Genomic DNA, 25,270 nt, shown 5'->3' on the forward strand with positions numbered 1-25,270 from the left:
AAAAATCCAAAGACATTTTATCTTTCTTTTGTTCACCCTGAGAGACTACAGTTCTCTGCTAAATACATTACAGTCTGTTCCTTGCTATAAATAATATAAATGCTTTAAAAAAAAATTAAATTAGGCTAGAAGACCACAAGAGGCTAGAAAAAAAAGAGTAAATTATAGTATTTGGAAAAGATTGAAAATAACTTACAGAGTTAAATATATCTGTGCTTACGCCCCTGTTGCCAAAGAAATCATTTATAGATGCAAATATGGAAAGATGTATCATTTAGTTTTCAGTCATGAAGTAATGTTGTTTTAATGGCAAGTAGAAGACATTACCTGGTAACTAGGTAAAAGCAGGACAAACGACCAAACATGTATAGAAAAATATCATTATAAAGCTGACTTGATACAGATCTCAAGTTATTTCTGCTGAAAGTAAATTAATGCACCTTGTCACATGAAATGCACCGATTATTTTACTGTTACTTTGAAAGTGCATATGTCTCCTGAAAAGTAATTTCCCAAATCTGTACTGTGTAGTGGGATAGATCACTGCTTCAGAAAATCTGGACCATCAGAAGCACAAAATTGCCTTTTTCCTATTTCTGTAGTGTGCAGAAACTGTCAGTGCTTTTAAAACAAAGTAATTAAAGCCAAAAGAAAAAAAGAAGTGAAGAAAGAAGAAGAAAAAGCAGGGAAGGTAGAGAAAACAAGAATTATTTTTCTGAACAGCATGGCAAGGTACCTTCTGAGTTGTAAGATGCAGTACATTAGATTTGCCCAATGGAAATGTCTATGCACTTGAATACTTTGAATTTTGATCCTTTTTCTCTCCTTTCTACCTAAGCTGTACAAGTATCAGATCTAAGTTCTGTAGCAAAGCTGCTGCAGTTTGATTCATTTGCTGAATACAATCATATCTGAAGATCTAAATGTCAGAGACAAACATTATAAGTTTTCAGCATTTGGCATAATTTTAACCAGTTTTGAACTCTATCAGCCACTTCAACATCCGCAGTGAGTTCTGGAAATTTTAAAAAGATCATTATTTTATGAAACAGAGAAATCGCATTTTCAAATTACACTACTATACAAATAATGTATGAGAATTTCCCAGCTATGCTTTACATAGCATTATCCACCAATTCACAGTATTGTTAAGAATACTGAGGAACTGTAATTTTGTAATCAAGGGAAGTTCACACATATTAAAAGGTGATCACTGTATAAATTATGCATCACAAGCATCTGTAAGTGACTACTGTGAATTTTAGTAGTAACTGAACATGGCTGTGCTGTCCCAAAAGGTATAAATATAATGTATAAGTTCTCACACACAGTGAATACCATTCACATATGATGTCTGTTTGCCAGGTGTAAGTGATGTGCCAGTAAGTGATGTGCCAGTGTTGTGAGATCAGAGGAAACTGGAGTATCTCTAACCCCAGCTAACAGCAACTGAAGCTTCCTTCTGGACTATAACAGCTAAGGATACATTAATCCCCACTATTCTGGACTGACATTTCCTGAAGGGCTGCAGCAACATGGGACGCAGCTTGGGAAACCTTAAGGGTTACTCTAGCCTTTATTAGATAACCAGCAGAGGTCTATAGCACATGTTGAAGAAGGATGTACCCCAAAGTGTACCCCACTGCCTTGAAAACTACTCCTGTAAAAGGAAGTCACAGCTTACTAACCACACTGTAAGACTGTTAACCACATTTTAAGTAGAACTGGTTGAAAGTATGATCTTTAACATTTAATGAACATTTCTAAACACAGTTTCTCTGGATAATTCAGAAATGTCACTTCCCTTCCCTAAGAAATGGCAACTCAACAGACAAAAGCTTGCTGGAACACTGCAAAATAAATTTGTCAGCAGACAAGAAGGTAATTCCAAAATATGATAGTGCTATTATTATTATTATCCATAATGCTTATTTAATATAATAGAAGTTAGGATTAATAAACTTTCCAAAATGAAAGATCAATGAAGCAAAAACATTCCTGACCTTGCTTGTGAATTGAAATTGCTGTATAAGGGTAAGTATGAAGCAGTGGATTTCCACTGGAGATCTAAACTCAACATATTCTGCACTGCTGGCAAAGCATTCGGTGTGTTCCCTTCCAGGGAAAAGAAATGGCTTAATTCCAGAGGTATTTTGACCAGTTTTATAATTCCATAAACATTATGAAATATTTATAGATAGCAAACACGGGAATCCAACCTAAGTGTTTTCAGGAGGTTGAAGCAGCAAACGTACCATAGATAGTTTGAACTATCCTTTTATACCTTCTGGAAACTAAGTTCCATAATGTTCCTGAAAGAGTACCGTAGTTTAAGATTCCATACTTGAAGAGAAGAGGACAGGAATGTGATTGGGTAATCAATGTTCCAACATAAGGAGTTTTAATCTTCTACTTAATTTTATTTAAAACAGTATGTTCACAACTATAAACTGGTCTTCTCTAGATTAGATAACTGAAAATCCAAATTAAATAGATAACGAAAATTTGTTCAAAATCAAATAAAGCAGATTTTATGTAATTTCATTACATAAAATGGTTGGTTTATTTTACAATAATAATGATGTCAGTTACGTAAACAGCTCAAAATGCTCTTAATCTATTTCTCCAGTATATTTGTTAATGCATACGCATACTTACTTTTTAAACTGAGAATAATTTATAGTAATAGTGTTTAATCCACAATGGTATGTAAGTATCCATATTGATAGATTGCCTGTCTATACACATTCCCAAAGATACCATTAATATTATGAGGAAGTACTGTAAAATATTGAAGAAGACTTCACAACAGCTATCAGAATAGTCTGACATAGCCAAAATGCAAAAACATTTAGTTAGGTTAATGCAAAGTTAAAAGAAAAGTCCTTCAAGCCCAGTCAATGATGAGAGTAGGCACTTTTAAGAGCCAACACATGAAAGAATGCACTTTAACACAGGGCTTGGACTATCACACCCTGACATTGAAACTACACTGCACAGAACTGTGTTTTTAATGGTTGCATTTTACTTGTTCCCTTTGCAGCCACAAATTAATAAGCAGAAGGAAATGACAGGCCAAACATGAATTGAAAATAAAGGAACAATTTGCACCACAATAAAATGTGATAGATAAGCAAGCAAAGAGTAGTTGCCTTGCAGCAGTATGGTATGCCAATGACAGAGTTGCAGCTCAGAGAGACCTTCCACAAATGACACTGGCCCACCTGCTGTATGTCATTTTACAGCAATTCCACAAGCATTTGAATACAATGGAATGCTCATCATCTTCATGTAAAATGCATGACAAAAGTCCCTCTACTTAAATTGCATATTACCATGAGAAGGAATAAGGTAGATGTCTTTTTTCCACAGCTTGTATAAAAATAAAACAGTTAGAAATCCTATACTTAAGTTACTTAACATTGTTTATTTTGTAAGATTCCTGAATATTGGAGCAGAAAATGGAAATATGGGAAAATGGTATTCCCAAAGTCTGTGAGTAGCCTTTTTCAGCCCATGAAAACTTATTCAGGTTTGAGATTATCACGTTATTGGATTCACTATAATGACACAATAAAACAGGACAAAGAAAGGCTAAGGAACACCTTTTAAACAGATAACAAAAAATAATCCCTGTTTTACCCTGTGCATATCAAGGGCACATCCTATCAGGGGATCTTGGGCCTGTAGGACCAAAAAATATTGAAGTTGGAAAAGGAGCATTTCTAGAAGATTAGGCCAAAAATGCGTGACTGTCTTCCTCCGTTATGGTTAGGTTTACAGTACATAATTTATTCATAAATCTTAAAAGTTTCTCAGATCAGATGAATGAAAAGTGGGAACTGTGATGCTAGTAAGAGCTTTGGAAATCACCGAAGACTGAATCTTAAGTCTATGTGGCAAATGGTAGAAGGTATAATAAAGAAATTCCCTCTATTCACTCAAATATACACAAGATGAACACAGAAGTTAATGATTCAGGAAACACGGGTCAAAGATGACACCCTCCCACTATGGGGTTATGAAGGGAGGGTAAATCAACTTTCACTAAACAAACATCACTACCTTATGAAAATAACTTGAGAGGAAAGCTTCCAATTTTTGAAGGAGGAGTATGTATCCTCAAAGAAGAATATAAAAAGGTCTCTGTTATTTCTCTCTGTCTCTCTCAAAGTCAGGTTCAGGGACTTCTGTCATTTCTGATCACAAAGCAGAAGCAGAGTAACAAAAGGTGGTGTACAAGCCTGTGCCATACGCTGCTACTACTGCTGCAAATGATCTGAAATCAGTGGCTGCTCTATTTTACACCATTTCAGGGAAAAAAAAAATAGCTTCACAAAATTAAAATGAATAGTGTTATCTTTCTATATTCCTGCTGTACTATATCTGTATATTACACAATGATTGCTCTATGGGTGGAAATATTTTCATACCATTCCAGACAGAGGAGGGAAGGTCCTCTTGGTTTTAAAGTGTAGAGGTATCAATGCTGAATTTGCTGTCTGGGAAGTAGCAGGGATCCCTGACAGTTCCTTACACACAGTACCTCACTCCTATATACAAGAGAATCCTACTATTGAATATTAGTGTTACCTTCTATGTTCTATTTTCTGCTATATTTTTAAATAATAGTAATGCAAAAATCCACAACTCATCTCTCTGTGAGAAACAGACACTGATCTTTCTTTCAGATGTGTTTAGACTCATTCGTTCAATTCTGTGGAACACAAAATTTTTGCTCTTCTCATACAAGATTTTACTTTATAGTAAAGACTTAGCCATTTTGGTATTTAAAAACAATAGAGAGTTTGGAAGTGCTTTCACATCCCATACTTCACATGCATTTTTAATAACCATTTGTTATTACTGTTCTGTAATATGGAAATCCATATTATTGTTAATATTGCACAAATTCACAGCTAATCACATTATAGTACCAAAGGAACAATTATAGTATGTGAATGTGTATAAAGATTAATATACATATCCTAATAAATCTCAGCTGACCCATTAATGTATAATGGACCCAAAGGAGGCCTCATATCCTTAGTATATAAATGGCACATTTTTTTCCCCTCCACTCCTTTCCTCATTTTGTTTTATATGTACAAACTGCCATAAAAAGGAAAATTAAGCCATACAAAAACACTCTCAAACATCAAGAGGCTAATCAAAAGCACAAACCACTTTCTTTTCTTATTATACTACAAGAATCACGCTAATATTTGACATGCATGTACAATGAGTTTTTTTTTTTTAAATCTTCCTTTTGAGAATAAAGCTTCTGCAGTGGCGGACAAACATCCATACCACATGTGCTCTGCAATGAATAGCTATTACAGGTGGGTTAAGGGAGGAACTTTCATTTTTAATTGTAAATTAGAATGGCTGTTTCTTGGTTTAGGGCACACCTTCAGCTGTTTCAATTAAATCTCTTGTAGTTTAAAATGAAAGAAAAAAGAGACAAATGATGCTTTTTGTTATGTAAGATATGCTTTACAATATCACTACATAGTGACAACTCCTTGTCCTCCTGTCACATCCTGTCCCTTAGACCATGCTGCAGAAAAGCAATTTTCTGCCTCAAAAGCACTCTATTTTTTAAAAGTTTGTCTCTGGGCAATTTTCAGGTCTACTAGAGCTGCACAACTGTATACAGATGAGAACGACCCAAAATAGGGCAATTTATTTGATTCCTCCTCTTCAAAACATTTAGCTGAGATTGCATATCCAACAGAGAAACCCTAACAAGAATATTCAGAGATGACCTGCAGTGACACACATCTTTTTTTCACAAAAATTTGCATTAAACATCTTCTCCAGACTCCTCAGATAGTCTAGATTTGACTTTTGTTTAATATGACCTTTAACACAAATATTTCCCAGGATATTAACAGCTAATTTCTTTTTAAAAGGAGATTGTAAGAACCAGTCAGTTGAATAAAACACAGGTTTTTTTCAGAGGAAGGATATTTTTTGGTTTTTTTGCTTTTTTTAAAAAAAAAATATGTGCATTCATTTGAATCCAGTTTCTCTCTTGTTAGAGAGTAAAGAACCACTTGGATGGGAAAATACATCCTCCCAATGTTCAACTCCTAGTAACTTAGCATTTATCAATGCCTGAAGCTAGTTTGACCTCAGTATTCTCTTGGTACAGTTCTGCCCTAACACAGTAAGGGCATTTCACAACAGAGCAAAGGCCTCGCCTTTATAACCATCCACATCTTGAAAATTACTTAACCTGTATGAAAGTTTTTAAGGAATTAGGATAGCTTCAGGATTTGGACCTCAGTCTGCTATGAATGTAACATTCACTAATGTATCATATGAGTTAAAAAAGCCAACTTGATAACACTTTTGAAACTTTTCAAGAAGCTAGGTGAATTTTCAAATCTGAAAACAAATCAACCATAGGCTCCTCAGTGTCTAAAATCATATTCAAATTGAGTATATACAATTTTGAAAAATTTAAACCAGACTGATAGCTCATTTAGCCATAAAGACCTAAATATCTCAATTTTATTTTTCTATTGTTGTCTTTTCAGTGGAAGGCTAAGTACATTTAATTTCAGAATTTCATGCTGGCATGGAAACCAATCATGTCTTAAAAATCACTATTAATATTGGCACCAGAAAATAGTAAGGTAAAGGATACCTATAACCATACATGGTTCTGATTAGTAGATCAGACCCCACCAGCTGAAGCATGAATTTTCTTTGGTAATACAATACCTTTAATATGAATGCATTTTGCATTTTTCTGTGCCTGGCATGTGAGCATATTTAAAAATGAACTGGAAAGGAAATGTCCATTTTCTAACTTTTTTCTAAGGTATAGAAATATATTATCTTCCAGTACAGAAGTATATTCACCTTATTAGCATAATTAACTAGATTAACCTTTGTGCCAAAAACACTACCACACTGCCAGGGTAGCACCTACGAGATCATGCGCTTGGCCCTGAAGATAGAATCTGGGTCCTGTTGTGTCTGTCTGCATTTGCCTTTTATACTGGCCCACAAAGTCTGCACACATACACACAAACTGGATTGTAGTGGAGATAAGAGAAATCAGCAGAATGGAGAAGTGGACTTGAAGGCTAATCAGATTTTCAGATATGCTTAAATTCATGCTTTAAATGAGTGGAGAAGTAATTTCTTGGCACATATTTCTGTGGACACACAAGGGAAGATGATGTTTATGATTTAGTCCATTATGTCCGCAAGTGTTAATGTTGCTTTAGCACACACTACAGTCAATTCCTGAGCTGGTACTGGAAAATGTGGTAAGAAATAGTGTAACAGACACAGAAATGAATCAAACTGAAAACCATGAAAACTTTGAAAGTGGCTGAAGGGGGACACTAAAAGAAAAATATAATTCTTTTAAACTATCTTTATCTCTCATGTCTCCTTTAGACTGCTTGAATATTTAGCTGTGCAAGAACCTAATTAATGTACATCTTGCTGGCTGGCAAACCTTCAATTTGGTTGTTGGTTGCTGTCAGTTGGTCACAGCTCACTGACGATTGAAAAGTGTAAGTGCAGACTGATGCTCTATTCATTTTGGTTTCTTTAACAATAATGCAACGGCTATGTCAATCAGAAGTTACCATGAATAAAAGCAACAAACTGGTAATGAAAACTAAAAAATCTCCTTGGCCTTAAATTTCTCCTTTTTACCTGATTAATTGTATTCTATTTGTTTGTATATTTGCGCTGTTTTGGTATGGTTTACTAGCATACCTTCGAAGTCAGGATAACATCATTTAAGCCAAGGAACCACAGGAGCTACTTCACAGCAAATCTGACTGTTGCCAGTGCACTTTGACAAAATACATGGTAAGTTTGTTTATCTAAGTCTTACATAGTTAAGGGTGCAGAGTGACTTTAAAACATACTTTTGCAAAGCAATCTGAAAAGAATACACAGAAAAGCTGCATATGTGACAGAAGGAGATGGACTACTGAAGAAATGCTGTCCCTGAAATCCCAACTGGATTCATGTGAAGCAAAGTATAATGTAGGTTATATAAAATATCTTTTTTCCCCCCTATCAGTAGAAATTAAAAAAAAATTGAAAAAATTTACCTGCTTCCAAATGCTTGTATCTGTAACATATAAACCCAAATAAAATATGAATTCTATTTTATGTGAAGTTTCAGAAACTTTTATTAAGTCAACATCTTTCTTACAAGAAATCAAGTTCTTAAGCTGAAAGGTGTTTTTCCAATGACTATTCAGGAAAAAATGCAGGAGCAGTCCTTAAAACTGAGATTGGGGCCTCCTTTCTTCTCTGTGGAGACTGAAGTAACCATGAGGCTAAATTTGTGCTTTTTCTGATCCTTCTAGTCCCTTTCATTTTCTAAAGTTTCTCAACATTAGTGATGAATTCAGGAGACTTCTGTAAGAATAATGTCTAGACTGTGTGTCTAGATGGAGCTCATTCAGAAGCTTGTTTCCCTCACGATCCTCGTGATGTGAAGGCCTGTGCCTGCAGCCAGAGGCAGACAGATTGATATAGAAAGGGTCAGAAATCTAAGATTATGAATGGTCAGTGAGCTACAGTTTAAGCTTAGCTATGAATATGGGCACCCTTAACCTTGTGAATGTTCTCACAGTTACTCTACTTCTAGTTAGCTGCAAGTCCTGCTCTGACAAAGAGATTTATGGCACATCTCTTATCCCCACACTTTCTACTGACCAGTAGGCGTGGCACCTTTCAGCATCTTCTGCTGAAACATGTCACTTAGTTCACAGCACATAACATAGAGTTGGATTTTTGTGATTTGCATATGAATATTTTGATTACTCAGACTGAATTTCTTTGAGCTCTGAACATTTAATGTAAACAATCATTGCCTAGTATTCTCTATTCTTATTGGTTAATTAGACTCATGCATGAACAGTTGGGATGATTTAGCAAAATAATCACTGTAAAATCTCAAGTTAACATCAGTAACTTGCTTTTATATATTTTCTAAGTTAAAAATCTTAGGTGGGGGCAATTGTTTTATCTGCTATTTGAATAAACCAAAGATCAAATAAAGAATTAAGAGGCATAAGCATGGTTCATGAAAATTTGCTTTTTAATTAAGAAAAACATTTGCGGAAAACTTTCTGATTGAGTTGTCTCTTACTCCCAATGACAGCATGGGGATCCCAGTTACTTCTTGGATCTCTTTTAATGCCTGTGCACTTTAGCCTTACTTAAGGCTAAAATCCCAGCCTGTATGTGTGTCCTATCTCTCTCCACTCAGTAATTTTTCAGCTGGGTGATTGTCAAGTGTTAACCAAATCAGAAAAAAAGCAAGTTTTAAGGCTAATTAAGACCCTACAAGTTTCAGGGATGGAGATCCAAATTAATATCCCCAGGGAGAGGAATGTGTGTAGAATTCAGGCATTCTGAAAGGAGCTGGCTGGGCTACTCAGCATTCATGGAGCTGCAGACTAAGCACAGCTCTTCTGTCTTTCAGTCAAAGAGGGTAATAGGAGACAAGAGGAATAAGGAAATTGGGGTTGCAGTTGAAATTGGTGATCTTACAGTACAAAGAAAACAAGATTTCCAAAGGAAAGCTCGCTTTATTAGTCTAGCTCCTGAAGCATAGTGTTTCTGCTAGTTGGCAGTGTGTGTGACTTTTTTATTTAAAACCAAGAGTGCAGTGATTCCAGTTTCATCAGATTCCTAAGAGTTTGGACACAAGAAAATTAAATGAATATGAAGAAAAAGATTATAGATAAAAAGAAAAATGTATATTCTTTTATAGTAAAGTCCTTTACATAGGGGAGAGCAACACTGTTTAAGACTAATGATAGTTTATACTTCTGGAAGTTAATGCAGTGTGCACAATCAATTGATATTTGAACCAAGCTGCAAGAAAGTGTCCTCATAAAGCCTTTGTATGTAGTTCAGAGCTACACGCTTCAAAGGGGTAAACTTGCATTTAAAGATTTTTGTGTTAGAGCTTATACTGGATTTTTCACCAAACTCCTGAAAAATAGTTGAGGCTTGAAAAAAAACCCCAATAAAACAATCAGAGGTAGATTAATCCCACTCTGACACAATAGGTTAAAAGCAAGAATGTGTTCAATCCCTTCTTCTTTGCACGGAGGGAAGATTTGTAATATCTATTATATTTATTTATCAATTTATTCCTCTCAATTTTCTCATATTAAGTCCCCTTACTCTGTAAAATGTCAGACTTGAACAAAATATCAAATACATGCAAAATGCAATGGAAGCAACACGTTACTGAATCTAGAACCATCTAGCAGATTACACTGAAGTACATGGTTGTATCAAAGAGAAATTAAATCAGGAAAACATAATATCAGAAATTATTGGCATGCTTTGTCTCTTCTTTCTAATGCTGGATGTAGGCAAAAGTAAAAAAGCCACAATTTTTTGAGTTACCAGAAATACACTGAGAAATAGTAACAGTTATATTTGATCATCTCTGGTCACATCCTAAATTCTACAAAGTTGCTACACTCTCTTAGTGAGGACAGAGCAGTTGCTGTGGTCCCAACAGAGCTCATGATCATCCAATTACCTTTTATTAGTATTCCAGATGCTCTTGCAAGATTTCAAAAAATGTCATTATAAGTTAAAATCATGAGTTGTGATCTCTATGCCTATAATTGTCATCTTGTATGCAAAACAAAAAATTCGGAGTCTTCAACTGTTGGACTGTCTACAGTTCTGCCCTATCCATTTTAAAGGAAAGCAGCTACATGTGCAAAATATCATAATATGATCAAACAGCAATTTATTTCATAAAGCTACTGTAAAGCTATACAACATCCTCCAAAGACATAAAAATGAGTTTGCAGACAACTTTAGAATGGAAACACAGTTAAAGAAGGCCTTTTTCAAAAGATGAATGCTTTGAAACTCTACTCTCCCCTCATGTTTTAAATGGTGTGCAACCTTACCATCATACATTACTGAACTAAATGTTGTAGTACATGGTTATGACTAGCATGATGTTACTAGATGAAAAGCTTCAGAAAATGTATTCATCCAATACATTTATTTATTCCTTCATTTTTTGAAATCATTATTACAATGATCCCAGACCAGAATGAAGACTTATTTCAGTTCTAAGAGATTCACACAAATCCTCAAAACCAAGCCTGATACTGATTTACCTATACACCCAAATGTTAACCCTAAAATTAGTAAGACTCCATCAAATAGTTGATACAGAAAGAAAGAAAAAACATTGATAGAGCATAGCCATTTATACAATCCTCCTAAATTTTTGACCTCTTCTTTCTCCGCTTTGTTCCCTGATTACTAGTAGCCAAGGAAATCAGTGACAATCCTAACATATAGCTGAGGGACTTCTAAATGGCACCACTGCTCCTTCTTTAGGCAAGAGGTACATACCCTACATATACCAGCCTTTCTATTTTGCTGGAAGTGCTCCTTTGATGAAAAGGTATTCTTTTGTTAGGCTGGTGCCATGATAGCATTCCTATTAATATTTCTTTTGAAGATTCTCTGGTCCTTTAAACTGAAATACTTCAAGTATACATATGGTTAAGAGAAATAGCTTTAAAAAATCAAACATTACTTATCATATAGTCATAAATGATACATCACGGTTGTCTGACTGTAGTCTGAATAGGAGATAATTGCAATAATGTAGTTAATGCTGAATGGCAGCCATCTAAGTGACTCTTTATGGCAACGTCTTCAGATTAAGTACGTGTAATCTTAAATAATTTCCAGCCTTAGATGCTGCACATATTTACAGTTTCCAAACTGTTCTGAGCCAGGTTAAATATTTTTTCTATCTGAGTATGTACTTTTTAACATTTTGTGTTATGATCCTGTAAAAATTCCTGAGCCATGGGTGGCTATTTCACTATCTACACTTCTATTTTCAACACCAAAAATCTCTTTAGGCGTACTAGATGTCTCAAGCATGATAAATCAGCTGAGATAGCCTCAAATGACCTGAGAACTTTTCAGTACTGACCTATGTAATTTAGACAGCCTTATGGAACTACTACAGTTACTACATCATTCCTGGACTGCCCTGTGGGCATCAGAATTTCTGCAGTGATGTGATTTCACCCTAGGCATGCTTCCCAAACCAGAAGGGTCCCAGAACACAGCCTTTAGCTATCTTCCTTAATTCCTACACTTGGGAAAGTTTCATCTTGCCATATTTGGGGCATTACGATAAATTTATACAATTCCAGACCATTTAGCCAACAGAAAGTAACAGGAAGAGAGGATAGATTCTTACTTGCTGTCAGGAAGTATTTCTCTCTCTAAAAGAGTATTTTGAAAGATTGTTTCATATAGCTTGAATAGGTAGCACATGCTAGTGTTCTATAAATGCTTCTAAGTCTATAGAAATAAGCATTGTTAAATACCTCAAGTTATTATTAGAAAGAAAAAACAAACACCTGCATATGTGGGGTTTTTTTGTGCTTTGAAAAAAATGGAAACCCCTCAGGTCAATACAGCTTTTTGAAACAAGTTTCTGTGCACCAAGGAATTGCTTTCCCCATGTGGTCACTCACCAATATTTATAAGGGAAGGTCACTTTGAATGCCACCAGCAGATGAAAAAACAGGAGGGAAGGAGGGTTTTTCTGTCTTCACTGAGCTGGCTGATTCTGCCAAAGTGATAGCCGACATTGACATTACACAAGGGAAAGGTTGTCGTAGTCTCACAGTCCCAGCTCTGCTGCAGAAACAAAACAAAACATAAACAGAAAGAAAAACATATGTGCATACTTTTCAAATAAAATTAATGCCAAAACATTAAAACTCTGATCTCTGGAATATAAATAACACTTTAATCTTGGCTTTGAAATAGCTATCTCAAATCTACTTTTAAAATAAGATTTAAAAAGACCCCTAAGAAACTGAATGCCCTTCTGTAAAATTAATCAATCACTTTGAGGGTTTAGTGGAAGGAAATGGCCATAAACATCTTATGTACTCAGCTGGTGGTAGAACACAGACTGAAATGACAATTCTGTTAAAAATAAGGAAAAGCTGAGATTTGAAGTGAAGATTGCATGCAGAATACATGGCAGGGAATGACAGGAAATTTTATAGGTGAATGTGGCCTACAGAAAATTTAAGGGAAAGGTGAAGGATTAATAAGGGATTCCTATTTATTTATTTATTTATTTATTTATTTATTTATTTATTTAATTTTCCTAGCATCTGTGTGAATTATTACCTATACGCCTGATACGTCCTAAAAGAAAAAACTGTGATGAATAAATAAACAGCTCTAGAAATCTTCAATAGGGTCCTTTACCTTGCAGGGAATATTATCATTGGCTTTTGATACAATTTCTGCTGCAGGGAAAGACTTTCAAAGCTCAGAATGCTGAAGTATTGCCAGGCACTCAAAGACCCCCTGCTGTGCGCGTCAAACTAAGAAATCTCTCTGAACTTGTCGAATTAAAAGTCATCTCTCTCTCTCTGCAACCCCTGCATGAGCTGGGAAGCTCTGTCCTCATTTTTTTTTAGGCTTTCCATGATAAACAAATGAGGCCTGAAGCATCTTTATTCTTTTCAGGCACATAATTAAAATTCTTTCAAAAATGTAATTGAAGGCAATGAATTTCAAAAAGAGGTTCTAGTTAACAACGTTGCTAGAACAGTTTCAGTAGGCCATATTGCTTTCCCATTCAGTTTTGTTTCAAAAATAAAAGCAAAACAGCTTGTTAAGATCCTGGGTAAGTGCCTTTTTTTAAATTTATTTTGTTTGTACATCAAGAGGTTGCTCCAAACTTAAACATCTCAGCAGGATTTATGCTTTCTGGAATGTTGTAAGACTTAATTACTGAAACAGCAAAGAGGTGTATACTATTAAAATATGAACAAAGCAAAAAGTATTATTGGTTTCTTAAAATCATTATTTAAATACCTCCTAAAAAATTAAAGAATATATTTATTGAAGAATTTGTATATTCTTAGCAAGCCTCTTTCATTCATCCAAACCATTGTAAATATTCACAATCTTGAAAATTTTTTTTCAATCTGATAATGCATAGAATGCTTATTTTCTGTGATCACTGTTGCTGTAAAACATTGCAATGATTACTTCCAATATGTATTTTTGATGTTGCCAAGAAAAGAGCAAGTGCTGATATAATGAATAATTTCAAATTAATATAAAAGGAATGAAAAACTATCTCTTTGAATTCAAATACCAGGGATTATCACACAACATTAACTAAAAGGGAATAGAAGACGAGACATTGTTTCAGAAAGTCATCTCTAAGGTGACTTCCTAGAGAACTCAAAATCTAAACCCAATGTTTTTTAATATCTCTTTTACAGTAACTTTCAGTATCTGTCTCTACTGAAAGAAAAAAGCTTCAGTTTTCACCTGTTTTTTTCCATGCTGTGTTTTTAAACTGGTTCTTCTGGCTATAAATGACCATATGAAATGTATTTTTTTAGGGTTTTTCCCTAGAGAGACTGGAGATTGAGATGTTTTAAGGAAAGTTATTTATGATACTTGTAGCATTAAAAAAAGAAAGGTGTAGCAAGGCAGCACTACTCCCACAACGTCTGGCTAGCAACTCTGCTTCTGGTAGTTATGATGCCTCTGGGAGACCTGAGAGAACATAGCTACCATAGCTGTTTTTCATTCTTTGGGGTGCAAGGGGAAGCACAGCATGTATTCTGCAAAGGTCAACAATTGTTCTGACTGGTAGAGAGGTACAAAGAGGATCCAGTTAGCTCCACTGGAAAAGGCAATGCCAACGTAGATCTAGAAGGAGCAGACTAAGGATTTGACTACATTATCAAGTAATAGCTCTGCAAGTCAGATGTTATTTCTTTCCCAGGTTCTTTTTTTTTTTTTTAAAGTAAAAACTTGTGCAGCATAGGGCACAGGCCATTCCAGAGGTCATGATGAACAGACAATATAGAGAACAGTGCTCCAAGTTTGACCCTCTCTGTTTTCTGCAGTTGTTTCGCATTACCTCAGCAGCCTTTAAATGCTCAGATTCCCACATGCCTTCATCTCACACCCAGAACATGCAATATACATCTTCACTTTTATATTGAGCCCATATGACTTTCAAATTCTGCACAGAGCTCACCCATTATGCTCTAATCTGAACAAAATTCATAACAAATAATGATCATATCTTAGATCCAGCAAGACACCATATTGGCATAAGAGCAGCAGGACCTAAGGCTACATCATATGTTTCTACCAGTGTGCAGTCTACCATTACAAACAACCAAAAGAATAAGGCAGTTCCTACTATGCCTTCTGTATCCTTATTGGGAAAAAGTGAACTCTCCTTAGCCTTCCCTTCAAACGTACAAGGGTGATTTATGAAAGCGTATTTATCACCTTTACTTTTAATTGTGTACAGTATCTTAATGTGCCATGAAATCAACAAAAACCATAGGCATAATCAACAAAAACCATAAATCAACAAAACCCATAAAATAAATGTAGGCAAATTACTATTTTCAAACTTCATTTCTTCTATAAAACTGAATTACTGTGATTATAAAAGGTTACTCATCTTTCACTATCATTTGCTCATAGAATGTGAAGGACATTGGACCAAAAAGCTGTAACAAAGAAACTGTATCTGATATTTTATGAAAAAAACAGTGTGGCCTAGCATGAGTATTTAACGTCTGTTTGCAGAATGAGTAAAGGTTTCTTTAAGTTCACTGAGCACTCACTGTAAAGTTTAGGGAAGATCAGTAGCTTAGAAAAAAGAGGCTACTGAAATATGAGTCACATCTATGAAAAAAAGTGATCAAAGTCTACTTGGCTGCCAGAGTGTCTCCAGTTTATTCCACTGCAGTACACATATTACTTGATTGAAAGGTGTGTGGATATAAGGCACCCAGGTCTCTGTCTACTGTCACTGGGACTGAAATTCTCATTTGTTATGTCTGACTTCCTTTATTGATTTCTTTTTCCTAAGAAGCAGCAGCTGAAGTCTTTTTTATAACATTTGGGAACACATTTACAATAGAATAAATTCATATTAATTCCCTTCTCCCCTCCAAGCTAAAATTATTTTAAGAGCTGTGATACAGTCAAAATTATCCAGTTTGTTTCCACTCATACGCTGATACTACGACAGTGATGTTATACAGTTATATTGTACACACTTACATATCTTGAGGATCTCAGACACCTTTTTTAGTGGAGAAAAGTAAAAATCTCTTTTTATACCTTTATCGCATAAGAGATTAATGCAAGAAATTTATTTTTTCAAAAGACACTGCTTATAAACACCTATCTCTTATATACCATAAAACTAATATCTAACTTGCATAGAAAACTAGGATACCTATAGCAAAACTCTCCAAGATACAGTTTTGATCCAGTAGCTCAATGTTCTGTAGACAAAACTGTTGGCAGATGTTGCCTTGATAATTTGATAGGAGGTACTGCTATTTCAGAAGATGGCAGAAGAGGGAGTAAATTAATGTAAACCCAGATTATGAGTTCAACAAGAAATATAATGGCAAGGCAGAATATTTCAGCTGCTCTCTCTTTTCCAAAATGGCTTTATTTCAATTTCCTAAGATATAATTTTCCATATACTGCATGAAGTTAGCATATGTCAGAATTTTAAATTTTTTGAGACTGGAATGCTCCTCCTTATTATTCCTGTGTCTTGATTATTTAGATTAATACAGATTCATGGCTTTTTCACTGTACTGTTAGATCATATATTCTGTAATTACAACAAAAACCCCCTTTATATGATAGATTTAAAACAGAACCATGGGGGGACAGAGGGAGGAACTCCTTAACAAAGTTTGCTATCAAATGACAAGTTGTATAGATTCAATTAAAAATATTAAAAATATAAACTTAACCTCATAAACAGGTTCAATCCCTCACACCAGTACTGATTTTAGTGTATGAGGTAGTAATCACAAATAACTCAAAAAAATTTCAAGAACTATTTGACATTGCTTTTTCTCTCCCCGAAGGATGTAGGCAATATGACTCTCTCCCCAGAAATAGTAAATATTAGAAATTATCTGAAGTGCTTGAAAATTTCACTTACCATGTATTTTGAATGAGATATTAGGAGATGGTAATGAGGCAAATAGATAATTGATAGAATAGACCCTGGATTAATTACCGTGCACTTAATCCAGGTATTAGGTCCAAGGTCTCAGAAACAAGTTTAGAGTAGGAAAGGAAAAAACCACTTATTTTCTGACAATTTTGTCTGTATATAAAATGACAATATTGAAAGTAATTATTAATGATGTGAAGTAAAAGTTTTAATGAAGTCTTTCTGATGATTTTTTAGAAGATCCATTAAGTAAGCACACCATCATAAGCAGGTGCATACTACAGAGTGCAGAAAGTCTGGTGCTCTTTTCACTACAAAAGCAAAGAAAGGAATTCATAACTCTTGGCAGAAAAACATAAGCCTGTGTCAGAGTAACTCATTCCCATAATATCTTGAGGTATTTATTGATATCTTTGGGTTGCTATTCTCTCATGAGTACCCTTTCCCTATCACTTGTACAGGAGCTCTGCGGCCCCTAATTCCTCCTATTCCTAAATTTCTTTGCTTCGTATTTTGCTAAAATCCATGTATTCTACATTATTAAGTTTCATTCTGTGCTGTTCCTGAAAGCTAACAGCTGTCAGACCCTTAAAGAGCTTTGACAACAAGTAACGCTTCTGTTCAAGCAAAAGCACTCTGTATCACTTCAGTGATGTGAATGGTACTCTTTGGATCCAAAAGCAGAGTAGCCTGACAGATAAGTCTCTGCTTCATTTGTCAGGAAGAAGGGAAGAAAATCTGCTTTGCTAAAAAGTAATTTTCAGCTCTTAATAATGTTTGATGATAGGGTTTTTTATTGTATTTAAAATGTTGCCAATCTGGTGGGACAGAAAACCTTCAAAAAGGGTGAAGAAAACAAAGAGCACAAGCAGCTGTAGGGTACCTAAGAGATTGAGAATGAGGCGAGAATGGACCCACTCCATTTTAACAGCAGAATTTTCAAGGGTTGGTCTGTACAAGGCCAAATTAACTCAGACAGGCATCTTACAGGGAAGCTGAAATCTACCCTTTTGATAAAAATGTTCTTTAAATGGTAAAAATCAATTTATGAAAGATTCTCACACACTGAGTCTCTACACTGCTATTCATTCTCATATTCACAAAAAGGCAAAATGGGAAAACAACTTACTGAGAAGGAATATAGAAATATATTTTTATATTTGTTCTCTTTAAAATTTATTAATAACCAGTGCTGTTCTTCAAGTAAGTTCATGATTGCAGTATCTTTTTCGCTGGATAAAGTCTGGTATTTTTGCAGTCAGTTTAGAAGTTCTTTGAAACAAATCGCACTGGCAGTTTCCCCTTTATACACTTCAGAGTAAGCCACTGATAGCAGAGTGTATCTGTCAAATTCAGTGCTGAACAACAGAACAGGAAACTGACACAGTTATGACAAGCAAAGCCTTTATACCAGGAAAGAACTTTATGTTGTTGATTACTGCATACTGTTAGAATGCTGTGTTACCTGTTCATGCAAATAGGACCACAATAAAAATGTTGCATTCTGAAATATCTTTGCAGACAGAATTAAATCTGCAGGAAATTTAGAGAAAATGAAATACCCCTTGATCACATTTTATACTGCAATGCTAATATCTGTATTCAAAGACACATAGCATAAAGAACTGTATGTGATAAATTAAAACGTAATATTTCACATCTGAGTTCAGAATTATGTGAAGTTCTTACGTTCAATTAATAAATAAATTGGATAGCTCATACAGTGCTTTTAGGGATATAATTTTTTAAAGCAAGTCAGTGTAATTTCTAATTTTACAAAAGAAGTTGGATCTTAGTTCCTAAAAATCAGTATTTTCACCTATTACCTGGAGTTACTACTCTGTAACTACTCTCATTTCTTGAAATTTGAGGGTCATAAATTTAAGCAAATACCAGATGTTTAGAAACTTCCTCATAAAAAAAATGTAGCCCCAGAGACTCAACAAAGAAAAACATTCTTATGTTCTAATCTTGAAGTTGCTGTATAGTGCATCAGTGGCAGTTTTACACTTCCTTTTTTTTTTTTATTTTAAGGATGGGAAGTTTCATACATTAGATCTTTTAAACTCATCTACTAGAGCCTGTACAATTAAGCTTCTTAAAATTTGTTTCTTTTATCTCTCAGGATATTTTTTAATCTCAAACTAACATCTTGAAAAAAATTCCTAACTTTTTAATGCACAATTTTTGAGTGAAAGAGAACTTCTGGGTGTTTAAATGTATTTAAAATACATTTTAAGTTGTACCTATGAAGTCAATGCACAGCAGAACTATGTATCTGGTCATCAAAATTCTGTAATTCCATTATATTGTTCAGGGGCTTGGGATGATAGAACTGATTTTACTGTAAATAAGATGCTTAGACACTGTGAATGTTAGACTGGCTGCAGTATGGGTGGATTAGCTACAACCACAAGTTGAAACTGATCATGGCACATGGTAAATACAGCTTGCCCTACAGCTTTTACTGTCACATATCAATTTTGTCTATATCTAAACACACTAAACGGATTAGCATAAATTCATATTCCACTGAGAGTGCACTTGCCATTTCATCAAACCATTTATTTGCTATATTCATGTATTAATGAAGAATCCTCTCACAATTTAAATGACTTTCAATGTACCAGTTGGGGTGGTTTGTCCCCATGTATTTTTGAATTCAACAATATCAGCTCGAGGGTATGAAAAAAAGATTAAAGATGAAGATATTAAACTGTTCATTATATCATGAGATTTGCTTGTCAGTATTTTCAGTAATTTTTTTTTTTTTGGATAATATTTCCATAAAATAACTTGCCCAGGTTCACATACGTTAGAGTTGCTCAGTGGCATTATTTTGGCATTCATTTTGTTTTCATTTCAAATTGCCATTTTGTTTTAGGTATGCATATGCCCAATTTGATGGCAGCAAGTATAATTTATTTACATGTTATAACTGTAATATGCTTGTCATAACTCCATGTTGTGTTCTATGTGATAATTGAAAAACAAATGTCATACAGAGTGAGGCTTTTAGTCAAAACTTTCCCTGTAAGGGTCGGAAAGAGTTCTGTGACCTGTGATGAATGGAAGCATATAGAGTGGACATTCTGTAGAGCCTTTTGGACTCAGTGTGCATTGCACAGGTAGCAGTGAGTGTGGGGACTAGCCTCAGAACCTCAGTTCATCTTCCTGCCATACATTCCCGTGGTTTGCATCTTGTTTTTTTTCAAATTCCACTCCTTCAAAACACTTTTCATTCTAGAAATTGCACAAAACCTGAAATAACTTTCTAAATAAAGCATACTAAATCTAAGTACAATTGGTCAGATCTTTATATTATAAACTACAGTTTGTTGTTTTTTTTTTTTTTTTTTCTGAACTCAGGAGATGTAACAAAAACATTTATAAGCTACTTGTGCGAACAGTAATTCAGTAGTATGTACCTCCATAACTGTAACATATTAAGAAATCTGCTATAATTTTATTAATGGTATTAGGATAAAACTATGGAATAAACAACTATTGAAATAGTGAAGTGAAGAAGATTTAAAGACATAGTAAAAAGAAAAAAAGAGATTTTCATAGACTATGTGATGGCAATCTGATAGCTTTTAAGAAAGCTAAATAGCTTTTTTAAAAAACAGAAATGTGATAGATTTGATTTATCTGGATCTTGTTAAAGCATTTCATATTGGCTTCACAGGAAGTTAAGATGTAGATGGAAGTGCGCAGAAGAATTTTTATATAGAGAAGAATCTGGCTAGAGTCTGAAGAAAGATTTCTAGTGGAGCTCTTTAAATGAGGTGGATCTTATATAATACCTTAATGAGTCAGGTAAAATACAGTGAAGGTTGCTGACATGATTTCATTATTATCAACACACAAAAGGAGTGGAAGAGCTTACAGGAAGAGCTTTATGACTTTGTCAACTAAATTAACAGAACATAACTAAATGAAATTAAAGTTAAAAATGCAAAATTCAGAGTCATGTACTTATGAAATAAACAACTTGTATGCCTGCAATAAGTACTGGGCTTATGAACTAGAAAAGGCTGAAAATGGTTGATTTGTTTAGCCTTCCCAAACAAAATCTGAGAAGGCATATGATTACTATCCACAGTGGTAAACAAAAGTTGTGGAAGAAAGTTTAAGCCTAAAACATGAGAATAAATGTATATAACTGGCAATCAGTAGCAGAGGTGGAGACCCTGAGGAAAAGTTCTAATCATTAAAACTGAGTTGTTCTGGAATGTTAATTCATCCTGAGTACTGGAAACAAATCCTGACAGTGAGATCCATTTATATAATGTAATTTCCTGGGATAGCAGAAGCTGATCATTTTGTGATCCTGTCCACATCTATGCTATTTAGTTGTCTTAGGAAAAGAGAAGACAGCGGAAAGAATATATTTAAAGACACTCTAAAAAGTATCATTTTCAAAGGCACCAGACACATTTTTAGGCATGATTTCAATCTACCCTATTAGGAATGATGGATACTTCTACATCAGGGGTTAAATCCCTTCAAGAGTCTGATTTAGATTGGGATATCAATTGTTCTTTTTCTCATTATTACACTCTGCTTATTACAGCTAACAGCATATCTCTTTTTACATTTGCTCTCTTCACTCAGTCCCACTTTTTTTTCCTTACTACTTCCTGAAATTCACATACATACTGAAATTTTTGAGTGATTTTAATGAATTTGATTGTGTAAAAGGTAATTTGCACCAGTCTACCCCAAGAGCAGACCAAAGACAAGGTAATGTTAAATCCAACTAGTATTTCTTCTCTATTCCAGTGAGTAAATACTTTGCACTAGCAGATTATATTCTGATTTTTTTCACCTTCATAAATCATGGAAAGGCTATTAGTAAAAAATGGCATCAAAGATCAGAGACTATCATCCTAAGAAACCTGCTGGTTTACTGTCTATATTTTCTAATTTTATTTTACCTATGGCAACCTAAGATTTTATACAATATAAAGGTAAACAAACCTTGCTAATAATTAATCTCTATGAACTACAGAAATCTGGAATATTTTAATTATTAAAAAATGACAGCATTAAACTGTTGTCAAACTCTACTCTTTGCTCATTCTCCCTCTTCATCTCATCATACTAAGCCTCTAAAGACACATGAAGTCAGAAAAACTCTTCCTTACTCTGAACTACTGGAATCAGAGCCTAGGATTATGAAACTCTCTAATATGTTGTCCTGTTTTACCAGCCCAGTTCTTATTATGGGATCTGGAATCAAAATTTCAAGTTTACTTAGGAGTAGTAATTTAAAACCAAATTTACAATCTCAATAGATTGCTTTTTCAGCAGGAATTAATTTTCTCTCCAGTTTACATGCTAGCTGGGTGTAGAAGTTGGGATAGTTATGCTCTCCCATAGTTCATTATCCTATTTCACACCATTAAATATTTGTAGACTCGTGACACAGTCTTTTTGTATTCCAGTATACTGAAATGTATCAGTGATTTAGTGTCTACCAGTCTGTTGTTTCAGTTTACTATATTACATTGTTGCTGCTCAAAAAGAGTATGTGCTTGACTGTATTTTACCAAAACAACAAAAAATAAGGAATATAAAAACAAGCCTATTCATTAGTTTAGTAATACTTCCAGTTGTGCCTGAAAACTTACTGAAAACAAAAGGCAACAATATGCCTAACTGCCAAAGTTACACCATCTCCTGCATTCACAGGATTCTATGCAAGCAGGACTGCGCACCATCATGGAAAGGAACAGTGTATTTTAATTCTTTGCTATATCTATTTTAAATAAATTAACACAGGCAAATTTGCCATCTTCAACTTGATGCTCCACTTTCATATAACAATCTTGTCAAATATGAAAAGGTTTATACTACTTAACAGAAAGCAGAGCAGCTCTAAGGAACATTAGGTAACTGATTTGACATGAGATGTAGCAACAGAACCAAAATTCTATCCTTAACAAATGTTTATGTTCTTTACAAGCTGATACGATAAACTACTGGGGAAAATATCGAACACCATAGAATGTTTGGCTTAGAAACACAGAGAAGGACTTCAGAACTATCAGGTTCAGTCATTTGCTTCTATAGAAATTCATTCCCTTTCTTAAACTTCCATTTTAAGAGAAATTAGGGTGTTTGGGTTTTGGTTTTGGTTTTTTTCTTCTGATTAGTATGACTCCTGCTACAGGAAGACAGATGCTTTCCATTGTTAGGTAGGTAGTATGAGAGTATTGATAACTGCTGAGACTTATTTGCCTGGGTAGTCAGACCATTACCCCAATCTGGTGACTATGTATCAGCCAAGAAACAGTCAGGAATATATTCAATTACTGATTATAAAAACTGTTATCTGAGTTTCAATATTTCCTCTCTGTACATGTTCATAAAATGTGAATTTTATGAGGTGGAATTCCAGAATCTCCAGTCTGCTGCATCTCTCGTAGCTCACTGATGTGGTCTTTTTTTTTTTTTTTTTTTTTTTTTTTCTGGATTTTGTATTGTATGAACGCAAAAGAATAAATTCTTCAAATTATTTTCAGAGTTAAATACCCGTGTTAATTTTAATTGTTGGGTCTAATAATCTGAACTGTTTCTAAGATATGCAAGGCCTAATAGATACATCAAGAGTTAGTTTAAAATGGTTTATGTCTATTCTTGAAAACAGAAACCTGAAGATAATAAGAGTTCTCACTGAGGGTTTAAGTGTTGTAATTTCTCATGCTCCACAACTGCATGGGACTACAAATGCTCCAATCCAAGGAATCAATATACTGGTGATACTAATTTAGATAAATAGATGTTTTTTCAATGGCAAAATATCACTAAAGTGTCCTAATATGCATTAATCTCCAGCTGGGAAAATATGCACTGATTTTAGAGAGAAAGAGTGTTTAGTTAGTGCCATCTCTGTGGGAGTAATTACCTGTAGACTATAAAAGAAATAATAATTAAAAGTACACCTGAAATATCCTATTGAGCCATTTCTAGAGAACAGGTCATTTTATGCAAAATTCCAAATGACTACTTGGAATTGTACATATAGAATTATTCTTCCTTCATATTCCTCAGCGCTTTCTGAAAAACAACGGAAACCCTACATGAACGATATCACAAACTGTTCTAAAACAAGAAACTGTTTGCAAGGATGCCTCAAACAACTTGAGTGGGATGCCCTCTGGAGGAGAAGTGGAGAAAGCTCTGCGGAGGTGGGGTCGTGGGCCATTTCCTTCCCCCTCCTTCCTGTTGTTGCCCAGAGACAGAACATGCCTAACTGCACAGGTACAAGCCAGAGAAAACGAGAACCTTCTGGAACAACCTATTGCGCATGCGTAAGAAAGACTATATACAGGCAACACCCCTCGTGTGTCTTTGTTGACCCACCACCTATGGACCAAGCTGGCTACTCTGTGACAACACGGGATCCAAGGGTGGTGATTCCCCTTTTCCTATCCTCTCCTCCTCTCTTTTCGCTCTCTCTCTCTTTCTTACATACATTCATGTATATGAGTTTTGTATGAATCGAATTGCGATTGGTTGATCATTGACGGGTTATTAGGAAAACAGTCTCATGCCAAAGTGCCTTCATTCCTTCTCTGGATGTTTATCAGTTGATTCTTGCCAAATAGTCTCCACTCACTCACTAAAGTGGTCAGTTAATAAAGTGACCAGCTCAATTGTTCCTCTGAGTCACTGTCGTGACTTGGCCTGCCCTGTGGCTCTGCCGAGCAGAGACCGGCTCTTCCACCAGCATGTAGACTCTCAGGGAATTCAAAAGATTCACCCCCCTTGTAACCCACTGCGTGGGACAAGACAAACTGCAAATACATTCAATATTCATCTTTGTGCTATGGTAGATGGTATGAAATATTTATAGTATTATTTCTTTTTTGACTTAGTTGAAAAAATAGTTAGGTATGTATATCTCAGAAATCTAGAAGAACATATATAGATGATTTCTGACTAGAAATATCTAATGTCATTGCTTTAGAAATACTTGAATTATTTCAATTAGAAAGCAACACAGTTGCTACATGATGTCATTAGCCTTTTGATAATGCTTTACTTACAGTTAAATGCTTCAGTTATAATACCTGCATGATGGCACTACCACTATTTACTCTAAATATTGGAGCAGTTCCACAGTGGTATAAATAATAAGCATTCATCCACTTACTACATGCATGAAACATCTGAGATATTTACAAAATACAAGGACATTTT

This window comes from Strix uralensis, chromosome 4 (assembly GCF_047716275.1).
Source record: "Strix uralensis isolate ZFMK-TIS-50842 chromosome 4, bStrUra1, whole genome shotgun sequence".
NCBI classification, from domain to species: Eukaryota; Metazoa; Chordata; class Aves; order Strigiformes; family Strigidae; genus Strix; species Strix uralensis.